The sequence below is a fragment of the Branchiostoma lanceolatum genome, chromosome 4 (genome assembly GCF_035083965.1).
Source record: "Branchiostoma lanceolatum isolate klBraLanc5 chromosome 4, klBraLanc5.hap2, whole genome shotgun sequence".
NCBI classification, from domain to species: Eukaryota; Metazoa; Chordata; class Leptocardii; order Amphioxiformes; family Branchiostomatidae; genus Branchiostoma; species Branchiostoma lanceolatum.
This window is the reverse complement of record NC_089725.1, coordinates 5,978,385-5,995,460: the sequence shown is the minus strand read 5'-3', so window position 1 is coordinate 5,995,460 and position 17,076 is coordinate 5,978,385. Positions and strand designations below refer to the sequence as shown.

Below are 17,076 nucleotides of genomic sequence, written 5' to 3'. Positions count from 1 at the left end.
AGACTTGTTTTATCAACTTGAACCTACAACAACAAATGTTCGAACTATATACATCGGGAAGGAAGGATGTTAGGACAATTTTTACCGAAAGAGAAGAAAGGACAAAGCACAAAGTGAGCAGAAACGGGGCGACAAGCGGCTGTACAAGATGCAAGATTCAACATTTAACATTTCACCACAAGAACCCGGACAACGTTGTGGTCGTTCTTCTTTTATCGTTCATGTCAAAATGTCTTTAAATGTAGCGTCATTGCGGGAACTTTCCACAGAAAGGGAAGCGAAAGGGCTGTGAAACTGTATGGACGAAAATTGATCGGCAAAACTCAGGATTTGGGGAGGAATGCAGCAAGATTTGGAGTCGATGCAGTCAACAAAATCAAGCACCTATGACGTCATGACAGGTAAGATCTTTTGAAAACATTTTCGTCATTTCTGAGAGAAAATTCTCAATGAAAACTTCCAGTCCCTCAGAAAAGTTCAGAATATGCTTCGCACATAAATATTCTGAATGGCTGTGTAAAGCTTCTGTGACAAAATTATTTGTGAGAAAAACAAGGTCCAAGTTTTTTGAGCGCGACACAAGAACAGATCTTGAACAGATACAGCATACTGTAAAGTTTCTAATTTGTTCACAAACCTGAAGAAGTAAGCTACAATGCTGCGATTCACTAAAGATGTAAAAGGATTTCATGGTTAACTTGTTGATTTACGTTTTGAGTGAAAGGATATACTAGTATAACGTTCATGTGATAATTGACACAGTGAATGGTGCGGTCTGTAATTGGTCGGGAATACGTCGGTAATGTTATTTGAGAATTGGTCGGAAAATCGCCGTCTCTCGGGAAATTTGGTCGGGATTTAGTCGGTTGAAGGGTGCTTCCCGACAAAAGGATTAGTGGCTATTGACATGATCATCCTGTCAATAATAAGAGTTTTACACTATTGACAGGATGATCCTATGATGTATGCATTCCTATGCAATTTTTTGTAATCTACTCTTGCACAATCTGTCAATATTGATTTTCATAATTTTGTCATCATAAAAAAAGATTGATTTTGTATTATAATTATAATTTTGCTCTAGAAGCATCCATGAGTACATCATTGTCAGGTGCTTTCCAGAAATGCTTATCAATGAGTCAGAAAGCAGATGAATAGGATGTATGACATCTAAGTTGATATTGCAGTTATGTTGCATTATAAGATACTGTAAATGCAGAAATGTTAGCGAGGTTTAATTTCTTGGTAAGGAGAAAATGGATTGTTGCGGTGGTTTTGAGATCACGTTTAAACAATAATAGTGCTACAGTCACACAATGGAACGGCTTTTCGCATATTTTTAAGGTTGTGGTAAAGAGTTAATCGATGAAAGTCATGACCATAAAACCACAAATATTTCTGCATTTACAGTACAGGGAATGGTGTCGATTTAGTATATTTTTTACTCCGTATAGTGTACGCGAAGAGGGTCTACAGAGCCATTGATGCTCAGATGGTGGAGCAGTCAATGCTTCAGGCCCGTGAGGAGGCAAAGAAAACAACTGCTGACATGGAGAACAATGGTACATTGCACACTTTATATGCAGCTGTTATTTGTTTGTTACATATCTGGTATAAAATGCCTTCAAGTAATGGCATAACACACCTGGTTTGTACAAACGAGTAGAAGCTGCATATCTGGACAGATTTATTAGATCCGCTCACATCAGGATGGTCTGGTGTGGTGTATTATTTTACCTGCTAGTGGTGCCCCTCTCCTCAACCACAGGACTTGGTATTTTATGCCAGAGTCTGGAAAAAACACAACCTGATGCAGACTTTTTAGTTGGTGAAGCGCGTTGGCGTCGTGAGATAGAATAGGTATGAATAATGTCATGATTCGGTTTGAAAGGGCAGAATCGACGACTAGCTTACATCCCAGTTCACGACTTGCAGGGAATTTGGACAGCCATTCTGGACTCAAACAGTTGCCTACGGCCAAACACGACTTGTATGTTGTTTACTTTTTTTTACATTAAAATTGATATACAATACGTCATTACACATTTGCATAGAGTACTCTCACCTCTCAAATAAACGTACCGGTACGTTTATTTTTTTCGCCTATAGTTCCACCCGGTACGTTCTTATTCTAGACGGTACGTTTATTATTTTTTGAAAAATTGAGGCTTTGCAAACCAGGAACCCCTCTAAAATCGTAAGTTAAGGTTTATCTGCCCATATTTCCCCGGCAATTTTGCTCGTAATTCGCTATTTTTCGGCCTACCGGCGTTGATTTTCCCGCCGCTTTGACGGCCTTGTGAAAAGTATCCTGGCGGCACTCGTAACATATCGGTCGATATCGCTATGACGCTGCAAAGTAAACCGGAAAAAAAGACGCGACATTGACATTTTAAAATACAATTTTCATATAAATAACTTTGATAGTCTCTGTTTATATCGTAAACCAAAGCACGCTGATCTGATCACCCTACTCCACGTGTGGAGTAGGGTGCACGCCTGCACGGGGAATAATTATTTCCTGACCACTATATCCGTAGTATCGGCAGCGCGGCGGAAGAATTATTTGTTCGCAGAAGACATGTAACACGTTAAAACAACAATCATAACTTAACTTCCCTTGTAATATGTGTTTTGAGGCCACAAAATCTCTAAAACGGCAGAAATATGTCCGATATGATTCGGTAAACAACAGCGCGAAATCGCGAAACATGGCCGCCACTCCCAGGCATGGCGACAGTAAAACTAGCAGCATATTGCGTAGTGTGGATACCGATCTTTAAAATGATACCATAAACGCATGGAAATATTATATTTTTTGGGCAACGATAGACACACAAGGCCATATTTATTTTCAGAGGGTTCATTTTTTTAAATAATCGTAAGATTTTCCCAATTTAGGCGGTTCATGGCGGGTTTCTAGTGTCAACACGTAATGGGTAACTTCTAAGTATGTGCGGTCTGTGACGTTGAGCTACCTTTACAGTCGATCTCTGTTCAATATTGTGGGATTTACCGCGGGAACTCGAAATCCGAGCGTCTCACTTTGTTTTCGACGCTATGGAGCAAAAGTTCATAGACATATTTCTTTTGTGGAAGGACTGTGTTCATATTTGTGTTTTTTTGTGGTTGATGTCTTTAGAAAATATGATCAGGTACATTTAACTTAAGTACATGTACTCTGATGATTTTTGTTATATGTCACTGATTGTCAGTCATAATAAAATGATATAACAATTTTCTTTGATCACTTGCTTCAAGTTCCAAGTAGAAAAAGCATGTATCATGAACATTTTCACTTGTTGAATTTGAAAGCACCGTGGCCCCCGGTAGGGGTCATAGCGGGGACCTATGACCAATTTTTCAATATTACTATTATATTTTACGAAGAGGCGAGGAAGATCATCATGATTTGAACAAGCTATGGACAGTTATTCTGTTCAATATCTATATACTTAATAGGTATGGCATAATTGACTAAATATAAGTTACCTACCTGCTTATTATCTTATTTCCCTCTGACAGTGACAGTTGTACATGTATGGACACAGTTTACCTAGCCTCGACTGTCGATTTTTGAAATTTTCCGGGGGGGTACTTTTATTCCAGGGGGTACTTATATTACATTCTGAAGATTTGTCCGGGGGGTACTTCTATTCCAGGGGGTACTTCCATTTGAGAGGTTAGAGTAGGCCACATATTTGTAGGTGCAGTTAGCTACATATATCAATCTTCATCCATCCTCTAACATGTACCTCTCTTTCCCCATGTAGAAGACAAATGTGCTGAGGGAAACATACAGCAGCTTTAGTTTCTACCAGTACATCTGATGCCGTTCAAGAACAGCATCCAAGCGAGTGGAAACACACATACTTCAGGGAGAGGGTTTGGGAAAAATCTTTCAATATGATGTACTTGCGTGATGGTAAATTGATGATGGATTCTCATGTTGAATCAACAGATGAATTTATAGTACATGATGGTCTTAATGCTCTGAGTATGAATGGTTCTGGATTGGAACCTTTTGTAGTGAACATCATATAGGTATTGCACCACAGTCAACTACAACTGATCACAACCAGGTATGATACTAGTATGCAGTGGATTTATTAACCCCTACATGGAAAGTGCAAACAAGACAGTAACTAAATTGTGAAACAGATCAATACTGTTTGAAACTAAATGTTATTTTTTTTTGGAGGGGGGGGGGGGACAACCATGCATATATCTTATAATATCACATCTTATAATATCTTATTAGAAATGTTTATATTCCTATGGAAGCCTGCACCTTAACAATAACCTTAATGACGTACAGTCGCCAGTGCCCCTCATAGTATGATACCCTTGGAGGCTTCAGTAGTATAGGAGACCATCAAGAAGGTTATGTTTTCAGAGTTCTGTGTACATGTCTGTTAGCAGGATAACTCTAGAAGTCATGAATGTATATTAATCTTTATCATATTGGGCATGTTGGTAGCTGTGGAAGGAAGAGATTAGATAATGGGCCCCTACCAGCTTCCCATGGTACTGCAGTAGAAATTCCAGTTTTTATATCCCGTGTTCTGGACATTATGGTCATGATTTTTCAGAGGTAGGCAATTGGGCTTGTGAATAAGGGACACTGGTACTGCCACCTTAAAACTAAAAAAAGAGGGACATCAAAAAGAGAGGAACATGTACACCATGCAAATGAAAATCTCATTTACATAATAAATGTAAACTGTCAACATTTCATGTTGGGAAAGATTCCATCAGCATTTGGAAGTACAAAGTAAAGATGAACATCATTATACATGTATAAAGCACATCAGGGCCTCATTTGCATATTTAATGAAAAGAGGCTAAAATATTTTTTGCTAAGAACTTGCATACTTTGGACACTTATTTGGGTAAAGAGGATCATGGACTGATGTAGTACATGCCAATGAGGACCTTATTTCACATAATGAGACAAAATACGTCAACTGAAGGTTATCCAAACACCAGAAAGACGTCATGAGATAATTTGAAGTCAATTTGTCGGGGCTTCTTTTCGCCCCTAGCCATTATATACTTCATGTGACGGGTGTCTTGAAAAACAGAGAGCGAAGCATGGTACGTGCAAAATAAGCAACAGGGCTTACATAGACTCTCCAGGCATACCGGCTGGTTTCCTAAGACGGCATTGGTCTCGCCTAAGATGGGAGGCATTGCTAACAAGGCACCAGTTTCACCGCTATTGCCTAACACCTGAAAGACGTCAGACATGGCACGTCAAATTGTCAGGGCTTCTTCTCGCCCCTAGCCATACTTCATATGACTGGTGTCTTGAAAAATAGAGAGCGAAGCATGGTACGTGCAAAGTAAGCTACAAGGCTTACATAGACTCTCCCGGCATACCGGCTGGTTTCCTACGACGGCATTGGTCTCGCCTAAGATGGGAGGCATTGCTAACAAGGGGCCAGTTTCACCGCTATTGCCTAACACCTGAAAGACGTCAGACTTGGCATGTCAAATTGTCGGGGCTTCTTCTCGCCCCTAGCCATACTTCATATGACGGGTGTCATGAAAAATAGAGAGCGAAGCATGGTACGTGCAAAGTAAGCTACAAGGCTTACATAGACTCTCCAGGCATACCGGCTGGTTTCCTAAGACGGCATTGGTCTCGCCTAAGATGGGAGGCATTGCTAACAAGGGGCCAGTTTCACCGCTATTGCCTAACACCTGAAAGACGTCAGACATGGCACGTCAAATTGTCGGGGCTTCTTCTCGCCCCTAGCCATACTTCATATGAAGGGTGTCTTGAAAAATAGAGAGCGAAGCATGGTACGTGCAAAGTAAGCTACAAGGCTTACATAGACTCTCCAGGCATACCGGCTGGTTTCCTACGACGGCATTGGTCTCGCCTAAGATGGGAGGCATTGCTAACAAGGGGCCAGTTTCACCGCTATTGCTTAACACCTGAAAGACGTCAGACATGGTATGTCAAATTGTCAGGGCTTCTTCTCGCCCCTAGCCATACTTCATATAAGGGGTGTCTTGAAAAATAGAGAGTGAAGCATGGTACGTGCAAAGTAAGCTACAAGGCTTACATAGACTCTCCAGGCATACCGGCTGGTTTTCTACGACGGCATTGGTCTCGCCTAAGATGGGAGGCATTGCTAACAAGGAACCAGTTTCACCGCTATTGCCGAACACCTGAAAGACGTCAAAAATGGCTAGTCAAATTGAAAAGAACATGCCAATAATGCAAATCAAAACTTGATTTACATAATAAATGTAAAATACCATGATACCATATAGCAGGAATGATTCCATCAGTATTGGGAAGTACAAAGTAAAGATGAACATCATTAGACATGTATGAAGCAAATCAGGGCATCATTTGCATAATCAATGAAAAGATGATAAGATAGCCTTCTTTGTTATTATATGACTTTCACATAGTTTGGCTACAGAGGATCATTAGTTGATGTAATCTATGCAAATGAGGACCTTATTATCATTAATAAGAAAACCGTAGAATAATCAATTGTTAAGTTGAACCCAACACCTGAAAGACGTCACAAGTGACATTTTCATGAGATAAAGTCAATTTCTCGGGGCTTCTTCTCGCCCCTATCCATACTTCATATGACAGGTGTCTTGAAAAATAGAGAGCGAAGCATGGTACGTGCAAAGTAAGCTACAAGGCTTACATAGACTCTCCAGGCATACCGGCTGGTTTAATTTCCTACGACGACATTGGTCTCGCCTAAGATGGGAGGCATTGTTAACAAGGGACCAGTTTCACCGCTATTGCCTAACACCTGAAAGACGCCAGACATGGCATGTCAAATTGTCGGGGCTTCTTCTAGCCCCTATAATCCATACTTAATATGACGGGTGTCTTGAAAAGTAGAGAGCGAAGCATGGTATGTGCAAAATAAGCTACAAGGCTTACATAGACTCTCCCGGCATACCGGCTGGTTTCCTACGTCGGCATTGGTCTCGCCTAAGTTGGGAGGCATTGCTAACAAGGGACCAGTTTCACCGCTATTGCCTAACACCTGAAAGACGTCAGACATTTCATGTTCATGAGATAAAGTTTAATTGTCAGGACTTCTTCTTGCCCCCTATCCATACGACAGACGGAAGTATCAAACTACCATCATTTGCTGCTAAGGTACATGTATTCTAATTTTTTGTCAACAAAATTTGCATAATTTATACCTATCAATATTCCTCTCTTTTTCAGCTGTATATGCTTGTTGCTTGAAAATCCTATCATGGTACGTGGGGAATCGATGAAATTTCATCATTGATTTTGCAGATTAGCTTCTAATTTGAACAATTAGCATCTTCCTGTGTTAATCATCACTTAAGTGATGTACATGCCAAACACAACTGAAACGAGATTTTTTTGCGATGGCCCACTAGCACTGCAAGATGTATGTTGACCTATTGTCCTAAATTCCAAGACCGCTGCTTTTATGATAGTAAACGTTGCACACTTCCAATTTTACCTAAGTAATTATGTAGAATAGGTTCTTATTTCCACAACATAGGTCTCATTATGTTAATCAACATCCAAGAGACCTATGTATGAAAAAATAATGAAAAGCCAGCAATCCCTTCTTGAGTTATCCTCTTCGAAAGTTTCCAACAAAAAGACCCACTGCAATTCCATACCAGCTGCTAGGGAGTTCAAGCTCACTCCTGGCTCCAAGAGCTATCTACCACTTAAAAACCAGGACCCTAGCATTTTGAAGTTCCACTGCAGTAGCGTAGGAAGTTGCTTGGAATCCCATTATCGAACTTAACTTTTGTTTTTCAACACCTACCCTTCTATTGAATATATAATGAGGACATACACGTTCTGCTGCATTACTGTAAGATGCCGCGAGGAAGTCCATTATCAAGGTTAACCTTTGTCTTACCAACATCTACTTAACTACAAAACATCTATCCACAGCTTGTTGGTTTATCCTGATTACGTCGAACCCACATGCATCCACAGCCACGTCACCATGAAACAGTTCTGGTGGAGATTGTGATGCTCAACACCACATATCTCATATGTACAACCATACCTATCCTTGGTGTCGAAATACTATCCACACACTGACATACCTGTCACTAATGCTAAACACCACACCTGTCAGACATACAACCACACCTGTCCTTGGTGCTGACCACTACATCTGTCAGACATACAACCACACCTGACTTCAGTGCTGAACACCACACCTGTCAGACATACAACCACACCTGTCCTTGGTGCTGACAACTACATCTGTCAGGCATACAACCAAACCTTCCCTCAGTGCTAAATACCACACCTGTTAGACATAAAACCACACCTGTCCTTGGTGCTGAACACCACACCTGTCAGATATACAATCAAACCTGTCCTTGGTGCTAAACACCACACTTGGCAGACATACAAACCACACCTGTCCTTGGTGCTGACCACTACATCTGTCAGACATACAACCACACTTGTCCTCAGTGCTGAACACCACACCCGTCAGACATACAACTACACCTGTCCTTGGTGCTAACCACTACATCTGTCAGACATACAATCACACCTGTCATTGGTGCTGAACACCGCAAATGTCCGACATACAACCAAACTTGTCCTTGGTGCTCAACACCACACCTGTCAAACATACAACCTCACCTGTCCTTGGTGCTCAAGTTGTTTAACATGAGTTTGTACACTAGCTGTATGTTTCACTATTGTTATTGCTTTATTCTTTCCTCACGCCATTGTGTTATCTATAATCATTACTGTTGTTTTTATTGTTGTATGCAAGAGAAGGGTCTTGTCAAGAAATCACTGATTGTAGCCAAATAATCTTGAAAAATATGTGAATAAATAAGATAACAAACTTTCGTACTGTGTTTTTACAAAACACCCAGGTTCTATCCTTAGGTTGTCATTCCAATGACACAGGGTCAGATTCAGCTATCCATAGGGTGTGTCATGCCAATGACACAGGGTCAGATTCAGTATTCCATAGGGTGTGTCATTCAAGTGACACGGGGTCAGATTCAGCTATTCGTAGGGTGTATCATTCCAAGGACAAAGGGTCAGGTTCAGCTATCCATAGGGTGTGTCATTCCGGTGACACGGGGTCAGATTCAGCTATTCGTAGGGTGTATCATTCCAATGACACAGGGTCAGATTCAGCTATCCATAGGGTGTATCATTCCAATGACACAGGGTCAGATTCAGTTACACATTTTATACGTTGGAGTGTGGCAAGTGCCCCCCTTGGTTTTCAGTATGCATCATCGTATGAATCATCGTATCACATGCATATGGGGAGCCACCCCTAATTACTTCCATATTAGGGTTAGGCACCAGTGTTTTTCTGGAGTATGTTCTGGTTATTAAAGCATTATTACTGCTTACGTTTCTCTTGTGCAGGCTGGTGAAAATATTTTGAACGAGACTTCGGTTAGAAATGTTGCAAGGTTTGTAATCATTTCTTGAGAGACAGAAGAAGTGTGCTGATTGTATTTCTCAGACGTGCTGTTTCAAACTCATTTATATATATAGAATACAACACGGGGTATTCCGTATCACCCGAGGTACCAGCCCGACCGCGGGTCGGATCGCCCGACGGCCGTAGGCCGGAGGGTGATCCGACCCGCGGGAGGGCTGGGACCGAGGGTGATGCGGAATACAACGTGTTGTATTTTATTTATGTCATACCTTGGTCATACCCACCCGAGAAAACATACATTTCAATGCGGAATGGGCCAGAAGTTGAGGGAGTTTTGTGTCCTCGAACAAGAAACTGTAGCAACATTGATTCCAATCTCCGAATCCGGTATTCAAATTTCCGACGGCCGCACAACCGGCGCGCTCGAAATGCGTTCGAAGTATTCCATGGAAGCCTGTGTGATAACACTTCCGAACCCTATGTGATCCGGATAGTTATCACACGGTCCGGAACACCCGTATCAGGCCCAGGTATGACATAAAGACGAGTATGGTCTCGCCTTGTTACCTTCGCCGAGAAGCTTATGCATAGGGTAGCGTTTGTATGTGTGTATGTATGTTTGTTTGTTTGTAACGTACAGCATAACTAGAGAAGGCTTGGATGGATTGTCTTGATATTTGGTAGGTGGGTAGGTCTTGATGAGACATGGAAATGATTAGATTTTGGGTCCCCTAGCAGCTTGTTACGGTACTGCAGTGGAACTCCCTGTTTTGATATCTCGTGTTCTGGACATGCTATGGTCCTGATTTTTTAGTGGTAGATAGCTCTTTGGACAGAGAGTAAGTTGTATAGGTTTTGGACCCCTAGTGGCTTTTTTGGAACTGCAGGAGCAAGTGTTACTTTAGACTTTGAAAGGGAATAACTCAAGAAGGGCCTGATGGATGGTCATAAGTTTTGGTAAGTAGATAGCTTGAGTGATGATGTACATGATTAGATACTTATTATGCAAATCAGTATCTAATTTGCATAATTAATGAGGAAAGTTTATACATCCGCCCAATTCCATGATAGGACTCTCAAATATGTGACATATGTAACTGAGGAGGAGAGAAATATCAATTGATATTAACTTTGCAAATGAAGACCTCATTTGCATAATAAATGAGAAAATACTATGAATAAAGATGGGCTTGATGGATGGTCATGATTTCTGGTATGTACATAGCTTACGTGATGCTTTGCGAGATTGGATATAATAAATCAGATTCTAATTTGCATAACTAATGAGACAATTTTAAAAACCCGCTGTGTTCCATGATATGACTATTCAAATACGTGACATTTGTAACAGAGGAAGAGAGGAATGTTAATAGATAGAAAATATGCAATTGTAGGCGTAATTTGCATAATCAATGAGAAACTACCATAATAACATACAGGTAAATGATGGCAATTTCATACTTGTGGCATTTGGAAGTTATGTGAATGTGAACATCGTTGAATCAAATTATGCTAATAAGGACCCAATTTGCATAATTGATTATAAATGTTAGCATAACATTCTTTGATAAGCTCATACTTTGGACAACTTCTGTTATTTGGGTGAAGACGATCAACTGGTATGATTTATGATTGATGAGAAACACTCCTAAATACGTCAGTCATAAAGGTTAAAATCATTTGGCGAAGGTATGAGGTCGTCAAACTCTAGTTGTTGTATTTTCCCAGTCATTAAAACTTGCTGGTATTCCCACCAAGAAATACTCTGTGTAGAGTGATTATGGGTTCTTTATTAATCACAATAACGGCCGAGAAGGTAGGCATAAATTCATTTTCGTGAAATGAAAACACGCTACAAGTCGGGATACATACGCTACAAGTCGTGGTATATACGTTACAGGTCGGGGTACATACGTTACAGGTCGGGGTACATACGCTACAGGTCGGGCTACACACGCTACAAGTCGGGGAACATACGTTACAAGTAGGGGTACATACGCTACAAGTCAGGGTACAGACGCTACAAGTCGGGGTACATACAATACAAGTCGGGGTACAGACGCTACAAGTCGGGGTACATACGCTAGAAGTCGGGGTACAGACGCTACAAGTCGGCTTACATGTGCTACAAGTCAGGGTACATACGTTACAGGTCGGGGTACATACGCTACAAGTCGGGGTACATACGCTACAAGTAGGGGTACATACAATACAAGTCGGGGTACATACGCTAGAAGTCGGGGTACATACGTTACAAGTCGGAGTACAGACTCTTCAAGTCGGGGTATATACGCTACAAGTCGGGGTACATACGCATATTCGAAATCGCTCTAATCGGCTATCAGGCCGATTTTCATAGAGGTCGAGTTGGCAGGAGTGTCAAGAGTCATTTGGAAATATAGCAAATGCTCGGACCCGTATTCGAGCAAGCGTGTTCGATGTGCCCAAATACTACAAAGTTCCCTGCCCATAAAAAAAAACCGTTTCACCCTCCACAAGGGGCGCATGGATCTCCCTGACTGAAGAACGGATCTGTGTAGCCTCTACCAGGCTCCAAGAGGCTGGAAAAGTTGTAGAAATTAGCCATATAGACAGATAACATGCCAGAGAAGTTAGTCCGCAGTAGAAGTTACCGTTTGCGACCTCTAGATGGCATATTGGACCCTTTCTCCGTAGCCGACTCCGTTAGCATACTATTCACTCTATTTTGCCAATTTCTACTATTTTTCCAGCCATCTGCGGGGCCTGGTAGAGACTAGGAACTGTGTAACCGTGGCGACTCGGGGGGGGGGGGGGGGGGGACTAATTTGTTAGCAAATTTTTCTGAAGGACTATTTTATGACCCTTCTATGTAATATAAATGCAAATACGTCCACTCTGAGTCGCCACGCCTATGAACAGTTGCGCCTTTGAAGACAAAATAAAAGGTCGACAGTCCAAAAATGTCCGAGTTTCTCCTTTCTGTGCACACAAGGGTTAGTCTATGGTGATAAGGACACATGCTATAAATATACATCATACGCACACAATAAAATACACCTTTGTAGTCCCAGAGATGCTAGCAAGAGGATGCGGTCCATGCGTGCGCGCACCAGTCTTCATCATATATGTTGATACTACGTGGGTCATCAGGCCCGCTGAGTTGGGTCATCAGGCGCGCCGACCTTGACACGGCTTCGCTCCTGCTAATCTCATCACTCTGGCTGACCAATGGGCGCTGTTTAATGCACCGCCCATCAATGGCAGGCACGTGGGCCCCTGGCTGCTTTCTAAGCCGTGCCAAGCGCAAAACCAGGCCGGCCGCGTCCAAATCCAGTCGGACTTGCACGCACATCTCGGCCCAGACCAAGATGAAGCTAGCCCTCGATTCGATTCACAGCCTTCGTTTCAGCCCTCGATTGGATTTTGCCGCCGATTCAGCCTTCGATAAGAGGGAATAGACAGAACATAGCAACCTATGCAGTTACCGATTCGAAAAACCTAGAATCTATGCCAGCTCTCTTACAACGAACACAAAAGGCAACACAAGGCTCAACTAGTACCAAATCACTCAACAAGGAGATATTTACTTGCAAATAATGTCGGAAAGGACATAATTTCACGAAATCGGCATAAAATAATAGTGACAACTGACAAGGGACACTGGCCCTCGATTCGGCCGTCGATGGGATTTTATCTAGATGTGGCCCATGAACTTGAAATAGTATTTAGGATACTTTGAGATCTAGAGTACTTTATGCGAGTATCTAATTCAACTGGCCGGATCTTATGAACGAGCCACAGGGGGTCTCATCAAGCCCCGGTGAAGCTAGCCCTCGATTCGGGCATCGACTTGCCTGGGAAAGAAAGGCTTGCTGGACGGCGTGTAGCGATTTCTGCTGTTTATCTAGATGTGGCCCATGAATTTGAAATAGTAACTAGGATACATTAGGATCTAGAGTACTTTATGCAAGTATCAAATTTTACGGGCCGGATCTTATGAACGAGCCACAGGGGGTCTAATCAAGCCCGGTGAAGCTAGCCCTCGATTCGGGCATCGACTTGCCTGGGAAAGAAAGGCTTGCTGGACGGCTTGTAGCGATTTCTGCTGTTTATCTAGATGTGGCCCATGAACTTGAAATAGTAATTAGGATACGTTGAGATCTAGAGTACTTTATGCAAGTATCAAATTCAAAGGGCCGGATTTGATGAACGAGCCACAGGGGGTCTCATCAAGCCCCGGTGAAGCTAGCCCTCGATTCGGGCATCGACTTGCCTGGGAAAGAAAGGCTTGCTGGATGGCTTGTAGCGCTTTCTGCTGTTTATCTAAATGTTGCCCATGAATTTGAAATAGTAATTAGGATACATTAGGATCTAGAGTACTTTATGCAAGTATCAAATTCAACGGGCCGGATTTGATGAACGAGCCACAGGGGGTCTCATCAAGCACCGGTGAAGCTAGCCCTCGTTTCGGGGATCGACTTGCCTGGGAAAGAAAGGCTTGCTGGACGGCTTTTAGCGATTTCTTCTGTTTATCTAAATGTTGCCCATGAATTTGAAATAGTAATTAGGATACATTAGGATCTAGAGTACTTTATGCAAGTATCAAATTCAACTGGCCGGATTTGATGAACGAGCCACAGGGGGTCTCATCAAGCCCCGGTGAAGCTAGCCCTCGATTCGGGCATCGTCTTGCCTGGGAAAGAAAGGCTTGCTGGACGGCTTGTAGCGCTTTCTGCTGTTTATCTAGATGTGGCCCGTGAACTTGAAAAAGTAATAAGGATACATTAGGATCTAGAGTACTTTATGCAAGTATCAAATTCAACGGGCCGGATTTGATGAACGAGCCACAGGGGGTCTAACCAAGCCCCGGTGAAGCTAGCTCTCGAGCTCGTTTCGGGCATCGACTTGCCTGGGAAAGAAAGGCTTGCTGGACGGCTTGTAGCGCTTTCTGCTGTTTATCTAAGTGTGGCCCGTGAACTTGATATAGTTATTATGATACATTAGGATCAGGGGACTCACCAGCATCGTGATCACTTGTAACGTGTCACCCATATACACAAAGATGGGAGTCCAGAAGTCGGGGAAAACTTCAGAAAATTAATGATACTGTATGTCTTACTGTAAGGAAGCGGGGATGGTAGCCTTCCTTCTGTAATGGATCTTGCTGGCGGGGTGACGATGAAGATAACGAAACGACGGAAGACAAGACACAACATGCAACGAAGTAAAATACGTCTCGACACGTTCAGTCCTCGAAATCAACTCACTTTATTCAAACAAAGTTGTTCTCCGAACGCGCACGTTTAACGCTCACGCTCGGCGAACGAAAAGCCTACGGAGTGAACTTTCTAGTACTTGGGACAATGCTCTACTACGTATTTAATGTATCTAATATAGGTCTGCTTTGTAATCTAAAGCATGTCTTTTCAAGCCGCTTTGACTTATCTTCTTGTATTGTAGAACGATCATCTTATCCGTTACCTTTTGTTTATTTAGAACATATTTTAGAATACTTTAAGCGTTACCTTTTGTTTATTAAGAACTTAGGAACATTCTTGACGCATCCGCAGGTAAACTTCATTCTTCTCGTTCCTAGTTACTATTTCAAATTCATGGGCCACATTTAGATAAACAGCAGAAAGCTCTACAAGCCGTCCAGCAAGCCTTTCTTTACAGGCAAGTCGATGCCCGAATCGAGGGCTAGCTTCACCGGTGCTTGATGAGACCCCCTGTGGCTCGTTCATAAGATCCGGCCCGTAAAATTTGATACTTGCATAAAGTACTCTAGATCCTAATGTATCCTAATTACTATTTCAAATTCATGGGCCACATCTAGATAAACAGCAGAAATCGCTACAAGCCGTCCAGCAAGCCTTTCTTTCCCAGGCAAGTCGATGCCCGAATCGAGGGCTAGCTTCACCGGGGCTTGATGAGACCCCCTGTGGCTCGTTCATCAAATCCGGCCAGTTGAATTTGATACTTGCATAAAGTACTCTAGATCCTAATGTATCCTAGTTACTATTTCAAATTCATGGGCCACATCTAGATAAACAGCAGAAATCGCTACAAGCCGTCCAGCAAGCCTTTCTTTCCCAGGCAAGTCGATGCCCGAATCGAGGGCTAGCTTCACCGGGGCTTGATGAGACCCCCTGTGGCTCGTTCATCAAATCCGGCCAGTTGAATTTGATACTTGCATAAAGTACTCTAGATCCTAATGTATCCTAGTTACTATTTCAAATTCATGGGCCACATCTAGATAAACAGCAGAAATCGCTACAAGCCGTCCAGCAAGCCTTTCTTTCCCAGGCAAGTCGATGCCCGAATCGAGGGCTAGCTTCACCGGGGCTTGATTAGACCCCCTGTGGCTCGTTCATAAGATCCGGCCCGTAAAATTTGATACTTGCATAAAGTACTCTAGATCCTAATGTATCCTAGTTACTATTTCAAATTCATGGGCCACATCTAGATAAACAGCAGAAATCGCTACACGCCGTCCAGCAAGCCTTTCTTTCCCAGGCAAGTCGATGCCCGAATCGAGGGCTAGCTTCACCGGGGCTTGATGAGACCCCCTGTGGCTCGTTCATAAGATCCGGCCAGTTGAATTAGATACTCGCATAAAGTACTCTAGATCTCAAAGTATCCTAAATACTATTTCAAGTTCATGGGCCACATCTAGATAAAATCCCATCGACGGCCGAATCGAGGGCCAGTGTCCCTTGTCAGTTGTCACTATTATTTTATGCCGATTTCGTGATATTATGTCCTTTCCGACATTATTTGCAAGTAAATATCTCCTTGTTGAGTGATTTGGTACTAGTTGAGCCTTGTGTTGCCTTTTGTGTTCGTTGTAAGAGAGCTGGCATAGATTCTAGGTTTTTCGAATCGGTAACTGCATAGGTTGCTATGTTCTGTCTATTCCCTCTTATCGAAGGCTGAATCGGCGGCAAAATCCAATCGAGGGCTGAAACGAAGGCTGTGAATCGAAGGCCGAATCGAGGGCTAGCTTCAGCTTGGTCGGCCCAGGAAAGCGCCTGATGACACACGCAGTAGTAGCGTAGCAGAGGTCAGTGGGTTCACGCACGGGATCCTGCACTCCTGTCGGCTGTTCGTCCGTTCCTTTCCGTGATTTGACAACAAAATGCTGTGGCGGAGCACTGCACAGCCGGCTCCTGCCCGTCAATGGCGTTCGGGAATCGGGCGTGTCGCCAGGAGGCGGGCGCACAGGTTCCCGAACGCCATCAGGCCGCACACGACGGGCGGCTTCTACTTTTCCCGATCATTGAAGCGGACTTTTCAAGTTCGTCGACCGTTGCCACACCGGTCTGAAGGTCCGCTCGACTAGAAAAAGGTTAGAGCGGCTTTAAACACGGAAAGAAAAGGAGAAAGTAGCAGGCAAGAGAAGGCTTTCCATGCGTGCGCGCACCAGTCTCCGTCATATATGTTGATACTACGTGGGTCATCAGGCCCGCTGAGTTGGGTCATCAGGCGCGCCGACCTTGACACGGCTTCGCTCCTGCTAATCTCATCATTCTGGCTGACCAATGGGCGCTGTTTACTGCACCGCCCATCAATGGCAGGCACGTGGGCCCCTGGCTGCTTCCAAAACCGTACCAAGCGCAAAACCGGGCCGGCCGCGTCCAAATCCAGTCGGACTTGCACGCACATCTCGGCCCAG

General features: G+C 43.1%; 1 long non-coding RNA gene across 1 annotated transcript; it reads left to right on the top strand.

Annotated features, from left to right (window-relative positions):
- LOC136432096 (uncharacterized) lies at positions 1-5,180 on the top strand. Its single transcript, XR_010755445.1, has 3 exons — positions 1-401; positions 1,455-1,562; positions 3,774-5,180. It is a non-coding gene; the product is annotated as an uncharacterized lncRNA (long non-coding RNA).
- Positions 5,181-17,076: the final 11,896 nt, after the last annotated feature.